Here is an 8,705-nt window from a genome sequence, read left to right as displayed (position 1 = left end):
CTGGAAGGTACTATAACAAAGATGACTGTACTTGTATTTGGTTTTCACTGGGTTAGTACATGATGAATGCGCACATGGAGTTCCTTCAGAATCAAGAAAAGAAAAGCTTTGGGTTGAGAGAAATTTTCAACACTGCTTTATTTTAAAATTTGTGATTTCTGATGTTGGAGTTGAGGATGTCATGATTTCCTTGTTTTGTTATTCATGGAAAATGCAGCAACTTTGTGCTTATTTGTTTGCCTAAATGCTCTGCATTGTCCTCTACGTTAAGAAATAAATAGAAGACAGAGTAGTATGTGATTTTCTAAACATGTATATTGCTGAAGCACCTTTTCTGTGAGATTCAATATAGCTATTCATTTTATTGTTATATGATGCATCATTTTGTTTTCCTTATCTGGCTGTGTTTGTACTACTTTTCGACGAGAGGGATATAACATGAGAGCTTCAGTGTGAATTTTTTTAAAGAGTCATCAAAAGATAACATTTGCAAGCAAACTCTGCTTTTCTACCATATTTTGTATGCACACCTTAAATCCTTAATATATACTCCCTCCGTCCCAAAATTTTCCGCCTCAAAAGACGGCCAAAGTGGCCCTATGAAATAGCATTGGCTGCTTGGCATCCAAACATCACGAAGCATCGCCATATCTCCACCAAGTGTAACTATCAATCAACCTGTAAATAGTTCAGATTTCCTACACACACTCATTTACAGTAAATACTAGTCAGAATGTTAGTATCCTAATAAGCCGAAGCAACAGCAAGGAAAAAAATATAAAAAAAACGCAGAAAATGAAATATACGACGAATTAAACACGGAACTAAAATAAACCTAGTCTATAGCCTAACACGGTCACGGAACTAAAATAAACCTAGTCTATAGCCTAACACGGTCACTCGACGCTAGTCCCCGGCAACGGCGCCAAAATGATCGATTGTAATATAGCAGGGTTTTTATGCCCAAACTACGGATGTCGTGTTCTCCACAAGGACTAGACGACGGCGACTATGCTTTGGCTAAAGCTAGGTGACAGAATTTAGATGATGAGAACAAAAAGTAAACCTAAACTATCAATGATTGTCAGCAAACAAAATTGCAGATAAGCAACAAGGGAGAATCGGATTTTACTCAATATCTTTTTGGTATTTTCATCACACTTGAGAATCTAAAACACTAACACAAAGGGGAATAATATGACAAGGACACATATATAACTATCATACATGAACAAAGGGAAGAAACAATACTAAGACAGGGACGAAAATATATCACAACACAAACACACATATATGTATATATCACAGGACACCACACACATATGAAGAATACTGTATCACTAAACAGGTCAAATATTTCGCATAACAAACATATATATCCACATGTACATAGCTAACACAGGGACTAAGAATTTAAAGAGGTTCAAACTTCTCACTTGACAGAGCACACAAACAACACAAAAATTGACTAGTAATCTTAGTTCTTACAAAAACACTAATTGATAAACAGGGCACATATATTGAATAATACTACTAGACAAGTACAGGTCTCTGAACTAAACAAAATACTTAATACATTACAATTTCCATGAATTACAGAGAGGGGGAAAGAGAACAGCAGGTTCAGTTGGAGACGAGCAGCAGCAGAGATAAGGGAAGAAGAGAGAAGCAGCAGCAAGGTTAGGAGCAGCAGGGGACGCAGAGAGGAAGCAGCAGCAGGCGTTGAGGGAGAAGAGAAAGAGCAGCAGGCTGGGGTTCAGAGAAGATTAGGAGCAGCAGCTAGCAGCGTTGGGTTCAGAGAAGAAGAAGTGGCAGCAACAAGTTAAGGTTCAGAGCAGCAGCAAGGTGAGGAAAAGAGGAAGAAGAACAGCAGGGCAAGAGAAGAAAGAGGCAGCAGCAGGAGGTTGGAGAAGGGAGAAGAAGCAGTAGGAAGAGAAGAAGAAGATCAGCAGCACGGGGGCGCTCACGCGGAGGACCAGGCGCCCGTGACCCTCTTGTCTGGTCGGGCGCGCGAGGTGCGGCGGTGGCTGGAGATGGTGGCGATGGTGGATGGATTTGGTGGCGTGTGGTGGGTGGTGGAGATGGCACGGTGGAGCTGGTGGAGATGGCGCGGTGGAGCTGGTGGAGGCGTGGGGAGGAGCTGATGACGCGCCACCACGCCGGCCTAGCCGTGGCGGCGGCCGGAGTAGGAGGAGGGGTGAGGGAGAGATTTGTGTGCCAGGCCCGATTGCAATGGAGATGCGGCTAGGGATTTTGATCCCCTCCCAGATCTGCATTTTTGCACTTTTGCCCTCCTTCTTCTCTTCTTTAGCCTCAAGTAGATCCCTTTCTTCTTTAGTTTTGGCCCTCCATTTCTTTAATTCTTCATACTCGAGTCCCCCTTCTCTTCTATTGGCCCTCGGTCTTGTATCCTCTTTCTTTGTAGACAAGATCTTCAAGATTATAGTGCCTTATCGCACTTTTCTGCAAAATAAACAAATGACAAGTAAATGATCTTTTATATGATTTTCATTCAAATATATCACAACTCATAGCAAGAATGGATGGATATATCACGATAGATGCTAAATTTGAGTGCCAAGTTATATATATGAAATGCACTTATCAAGTTCCCCCACACTTAAATCTTTGCTTGTCCTCAAGCAAAGGAATATGTCAAGAACTAGATAGTGAATTGTGAGCTGACTAGAGAATGTCCAAGTGAAGTAGATCTCTAAACAATGCATGCTTTGGACTTAGCTAGTGAAAATCAGTGGTTAAGAGTGCTACAGAGCAATAGAATACTAGTAAGCATGACCATTTTAAACTTTTACAATGATAAAAGAGGATCAACAAGTTTAAATGATGACTGTGCCAAATGGTTCCTAAAGAGAGCATGATCCCAAGAACAAAATGAACTGGAATTAAATCTTGTGATCAAATCACTTATTTACAGAGATAAAGCAATGATTATATTATTATTAGTCTCACCATAGGAACATACCACCGATCCCGAGAACATGGTATACACCTGGCTCGACCAATTATTAGTTTTTTTTGTTTGTCTCCCCAAAGGAACATACCACCGATCCCGAGAACATGGTATACACCTGGTTTGACAATTACAATTTTATTTATTTATTACTGTCCAAGCTACCAGATTTCACATGCCACCGATCCAGGGAACATGACATGCTACTGTAGGTAGACCAGACTTATATATTCATTATTACTTATCTTAAATGAACAACGCATAAAAACAAAAACAGGAATCATCACTTCTCCATGTCTGGTTCACATGCTACCGATCCAGGGAACATAGCATGCTAATCCATAGTGGTTAGGTGATTGCTCTCAATGGGAAGACACTTGGCACAAATTCAGCATCTAAACGTGGTGATCTAGGTGTATCATAGTAAATGCAGAAAATGACGAAGTTTTCTAGTGTACTAGGGATTTGAGCACTCAAAACTAGTAGTTCTCACTAATTTTAGCAAAGCATGCATGGTGTAGATCACTAGTTTACAAGGCATTCAAAAATCAAGTTCACAAATTCACATCAAGCACAATGCCAAAGGTGAGATTCAGCTTGACAACAAGTAATAACTGGCTCAAGCAACCCAACTAGCAATTGAATTCAGCATGTATTTATGATATTCAGAATGGGTCATGAAACAGCTCACCGGGCTTAATGAAGTAGCACTCGCTTGATCACCTCACCAACTGCATCTCTTCTCCTTTCCTTCCTTATGGATGCTCCAGCTTCACTCTTCTTCGTGTGTGCCCCATTGCTTCTCCTCACCGCCATGCTTTGAGTCCACCAGGATCCCATGGGATGTCATCTCAAACTTGGTCAGCCCACAATGAATGGTACACAAGCGTAAACCTGAAAGAACACTCAACAAACAAGCCAATACAAATGATAGGGACAATGCCCTCTACGTCATCAATAGAGTATCCTATCACATAAGCATATCTAAGCATATGACAAATAGATATCATCAATAGACCGCATGTTGCATAGGCAGTATCCATGATATGGCATATCTTGTTGAGAAAGCTGAGATCATACCTGAGATAGTTAGGAAGAAGCTTCAGGACTACCTCCATTGAAGATACCAAGTGAGGTGTGGTAGTAGAAATTTCCACCGGATTCGTGTCAACAAGTGAAATAGAGCTTGACTCCTTGACATCTGAATCCACCTCACCATAATCAACCATGAAGCTCTCCATCTCAGGCTCAAGTGTTGAAGAATCAATGCAGCTAACATCATCAAAGGCGAACTTCTCCATATCTGGCTCTAGCAACACATGATCAATATCAACTAAAGGTGACTCCTCAATATCAAAAGCAACGAACTGCAGCTCTGGCTCATCCATGTTAGAATCATCACAATGCAAAATTGAATCTCCAACACTAGTATCCAGATGATCTGTAGAGTGTGTGTCAACTAGAATGGTGTCATAATCGTCAAATATAATCCATGCAAGCTCAACCTTGTCACACTGAGATAGAGGCTCATGCTTTTGTGTAAAAATTGGTGGTTGAGGTGTAGTGATTTGTTGCAAGCAAACCAATGAATCAGATGTGGGCTTCTTATTGTACCACTGAAGTTGGTGGAAAGCTATGCTCTCAATCAGCAGAAAAGCTTCATCAAGTGTCTTGTTTGTAATAGCTCCACCCGCTGCCATATCGACATAAGCTCGAGTGTTCGAAGTCAATCCTCTATAGAATATCTGCAACTCTAACCATCTCTCGAGCCCATGATTAGGACATCTCCTGAATAAGGCTTTGTATCTCTCCCAAGCATCATTCAAGCTCTCGCCTTCACGCTGAACAAAATTGAAGATCTCATCTCGAATTGCGGACTGCTTGTGTAGTGGGAAATATTTATCCAAGAAAGCTCGTGATATCTCATTCCAACCGAATGATCTTGATGGCAAGGATCGATACCAAGCACGAGCACCATCTCGGAGAGAGAATGTGAACAACATGCACTTGATAGCTTCTTGAGGAACTCCATGGTACTTTACTGTATCTGAATACTCCATGACTCGGAGCAAGTGCTCGTCAGGATCTTCATTAGGCAACCCTCCAAACTGATGTTGTTGAACCAAAGCAATAAGACCAGGCTTTAGCTCAAAATTTTCCGCCTCAAAAGACGGCCAAAGTGGCCCTGTGAAATAGCATTGGCTGCTTGGCATCCAAACATCACGAAGCATCGCCATATCTCCACCAAGTGTAACTATCAATCAACCTGTAAATAGTTCAGATTTCCTACGCACACTCATAAACAGTAAATACTAGTCAGAATGTTAGTATCCTAATAAGCCGAAGCAACAACAAGGAAAAAAATATATATAAAAGAAACGCAGAAAATGAAATATACGACGAATTAAACACGGAACTAAAATAAACCTAGTCTATAGCCTAACACGGTCACTCGACGCTAGTCCCCGGCAACGGCGCCAAAATGATCGATTGTAATATAGCAGGGTTTTTATGCCCAAACTACGGATGTCGTGTTCTCCACAAGGACTAGACGACGGCGACTATGCTTTGGCTAAAGCTAGGTGACAGAATTTAGATGATGAGAACAAAAAGTAAACCTAAACTATCAATGATTGTCAGCAAACAAAATTGCAGATAAGCAACAAGGGAGAATCGGATTTTACTCAATATCTTTTTGGTATTTTCATCACACTTGAGAATCTAAAACACTAACACAAAGGGGAATAATATGACAAGGACACATATATAACTATCATACATGAACAAAGGGAAGAAACAATACTAAGACAGGGACGAAAATATATCACAACACAAACACACATATATGTATATATCACAGGACACCACACACATATGAAGAATACTGTATCACTAAACAGGTCAAATATTTCGCATAACAAACATATATATCCACATGTACATAGCTAACACAGGGACTAAGAATTTAAAGAGGTTCAAACTTCTCACTTGACAGAGCACACAAACAACACAAAAATTGACTAGTAATCTTAGTTCTTACAAAAACACTAATTGATAAACAGGGCACATATATTGAATAATACTACTAGACAAGTACAGGTCTCTGAACTAAACAAAATACTTAATACATTACAATTTCCATGAATTACAGAGAGGGGGAAAGAGAACAGCAGGTTCAGTTGGAGACGAGCAGCAGCAGAGATAAGGGAAGAAGAGAGAAGCAGCAGCAAGGTTAGGAGCAGCAGGGGACGCAGAGAGGAAGCAGCAGCAGGCGTTGAGGGAGAAGAGAAAGAGCAGCAGGCTGGGGTTCAGAGAAGATTAGGAGCAGCAGCTAGCAGCGTTGGGTTCAGAGAAGAAGAAGTGGCAGCAACAAGTTAAGGTTCAGAGCAGCAGCAAGGTGAGGAAAAGAGGAAGAAGAACAGCAGGGCAAGAGAAGAAAGAGGCAGCAGCAGGAGGTTGGAGAAGGGAGAAGAAGCAGTAGGAAGAGAAGAAGAAGATCAGCAGCACGGGGGCGCTCACGCGGAGGACCAGACGCCCGTGACCCTCTTGTCTGGTCGGGCGCGCGAGGTGCGGCGGTGGCTGGAGATGGTGGCGATGGTGGATGGATTTGGTGGCGTGTGGTGGGTGGTGGAGATGGCGCGGTGGAGCTGGTGGAGATGGCGCGGTGGAGCTGGTGGAGGCGTGGGGAGGAGCTGATGACGCGCCACCACGCCGGCCTAGCCGTGGCGGCGGCCGGAGTAGGAGAAGGAGGGGTGAGGGAGAGATTTGTGTGCCAGGCCCGATTGCAATGGAGATGCGGCTAGGGATTTTGATCCCCTCCCAGATCTGCATTTTTGCACTTTTGCCCTCCTTCTTCTCTTCTTTAGCCTCAAATAGATCCCTTTCTTCTTTAGTTTTGGCCCTCCATTTCTTTAATTCTTCATACTCGAGTCCCCCCTTCTCTTCTATTGGCCCTCGGTCTTGTATCCTCTTTCTTTGTAGACAAGATCTTCAAGATTATAGTGCCTTATCGCACTTTTCTGCAAAATAAACAAATGACAAGTAAATGATCTTTTATATGATTTTCATTCAAATATATCACAACTTATAGCAAGAATGGATGGATATATCACGATAGATGCTAAATTTGAGTGCCAAATTATATATATGAAATGCACTTATCAATGACCCAGTTTCTTTATGTTTTGAAGATGATTGGCTGTTGCTCACTTTTTTCTTCTTCAGTAGTTCACCGACGGGGCTGCATATTACGCTGTAAAAAAGTGAAACTATTAGTAATTCAGGGGTCCTTCAGAAAAGGCAGCAAGGTATATAATCTGCTACGCTTCAGCTTCCACACTGAACACAAAACTATCATGGTATTCATGTCAACATTCAGAATGTACAATGCAGCAAACTGTCACTATGGCTTCGACTAAATCGACACAACTTCTCAACCTTTACACCACTTTAACTCGCAATTTACACTGAAGCCAATGCACATCGTAGAACAACCTGCATACAGACAGAAAGACGCTAGCAAGAGCGACACGATCAGTATCAGTACAGCACAGACCAGTAGAAAAAGTAGGGTGCCAGAGCAGTTTTTTGCTCCCTTTCTTTCCTCTGGTCATCTTCTTGTTCTCAGGTTGACATTCTTCGCTCCAAGATTCTCATGCACTATCAGAACGCTCACTATTGGTTGGTGGTAGCTTCAGATCTTCTATCAAGGTATCACCTCTTTGCACAAAAGCATGCAAATTTTCTTGCCTCGAGCCGAATTTTTGTTCGTCTCTACCTTATTGGTCCAACCCACCTCGCTGCGACACCATCTGCAAGCGCCGCACCATATCACCATGTAGCCAGACACGAAATGGGACATCACAACTGTTATGGCCGGCCGGCTTAGGCCGCAAGTTATCTTAGTTTTTATTTTCAGATTAGGCAAGTTATCTTAGGTTGATTCTTCTACAAGTTATCTAGGATATAAATATAGATTGTAAGACTCTTTTTGAAGGCAAGCAATAAGAAGAATATTATTTCCTATTGCCCGGCTCCCTGAGGAGCCGGAACCCTAGCCGCCAACAGCCCTAGCCGCCGCCCCTCTCCTAGCCGCGACGGCGCCCTGCCGCCGGCGCGCCCGATCCTCGCCACGTCTCCCTCCATCCTTCCCTTACCACCTACGCCCTAGACCTGGTAGAGTACTTGATCCTACCAATTTGGTATCAGGTAGCCGGGTTTCGACCATGTCTCCGCCAATTCCACCGCCACCACCACCGCTGCCCGCCAACTCCTCCACCACCGCCGCCTCTGCGCCGGGCGTCACGGCCTCGCTCTCGGCGGGCACCACTGCGTCGCTCTCAGCGCCGGTCCTAACGGCACCCGGCACCACGCCGGGCCAAGGGCAGCCACAGGCCCCCGCCCAACACTCGCCGCCGCCATCACCTCCCCCGCAGCCGCAACAGTTCACGCCGGAGGCCATGGCGGGCGTCCTCAACGACCTCGTCACCGCGGTTCAAGGGATCCGCCTCTACCTGGCAGGTCCGTACGGGCCGCCCCCACCACTCCATCCAGCCATGGTCGCGGGTCAGCAGGCGCTTCCGTGGTACTCGGCACCGGGGGCCATCACCAGACTCCATCCAGCCATGGCCGCGGGTCAGCAGGCGCTTCCGTGGTACTCGGCACCGGGGGCCGTCACCGGAGGCTACCCGGCGCTCCCCGCCCCAGCGGCCGCACCGCCGCCTTGGGCGCAGTG

General features: G+C 44.2%; 1 non-coding gene across 1 annotated transcript; it reads left to right on the top strand.

The window, feature by feature from the left end:
* Positions 1 to 4,738: 4,738 nt before the first annotated feature.
* On the top strand, positions 4,739 to 4,849 carry LOC123163329 (small nucleolar RNA R71). Its single transcript, XR_006481848.1, has one exon. It is a non-coding gene; the product is annotated as a small nucleolar RNA R71 (small nucleolar RNA).
* Positions 4,850 to 8,705: the final 3,856 nt, after the last annotated feature.

Source organism: Triticum aestivum, chromosome 7B (assembly GCF_018294505.1).
Source record: "Triticum aestivum cultivar Chinese Spring chromosome 7B, IWGSC CS RefSeq v2.1, whole genome shotgun sequence".
In the NCBI taxonomy this organism is placed as follows: Eukaryota; Viridiplantae; Streptophyta; class Magnoliopsida; order Poales; family Poaceae; genus Triticum; species Triticum aestivum.
The sequence above is the reverse complement of the archived record's forward strand: the minus strand, read 5'-3'. Positions and strand labels throughout refer to the sequence as shown.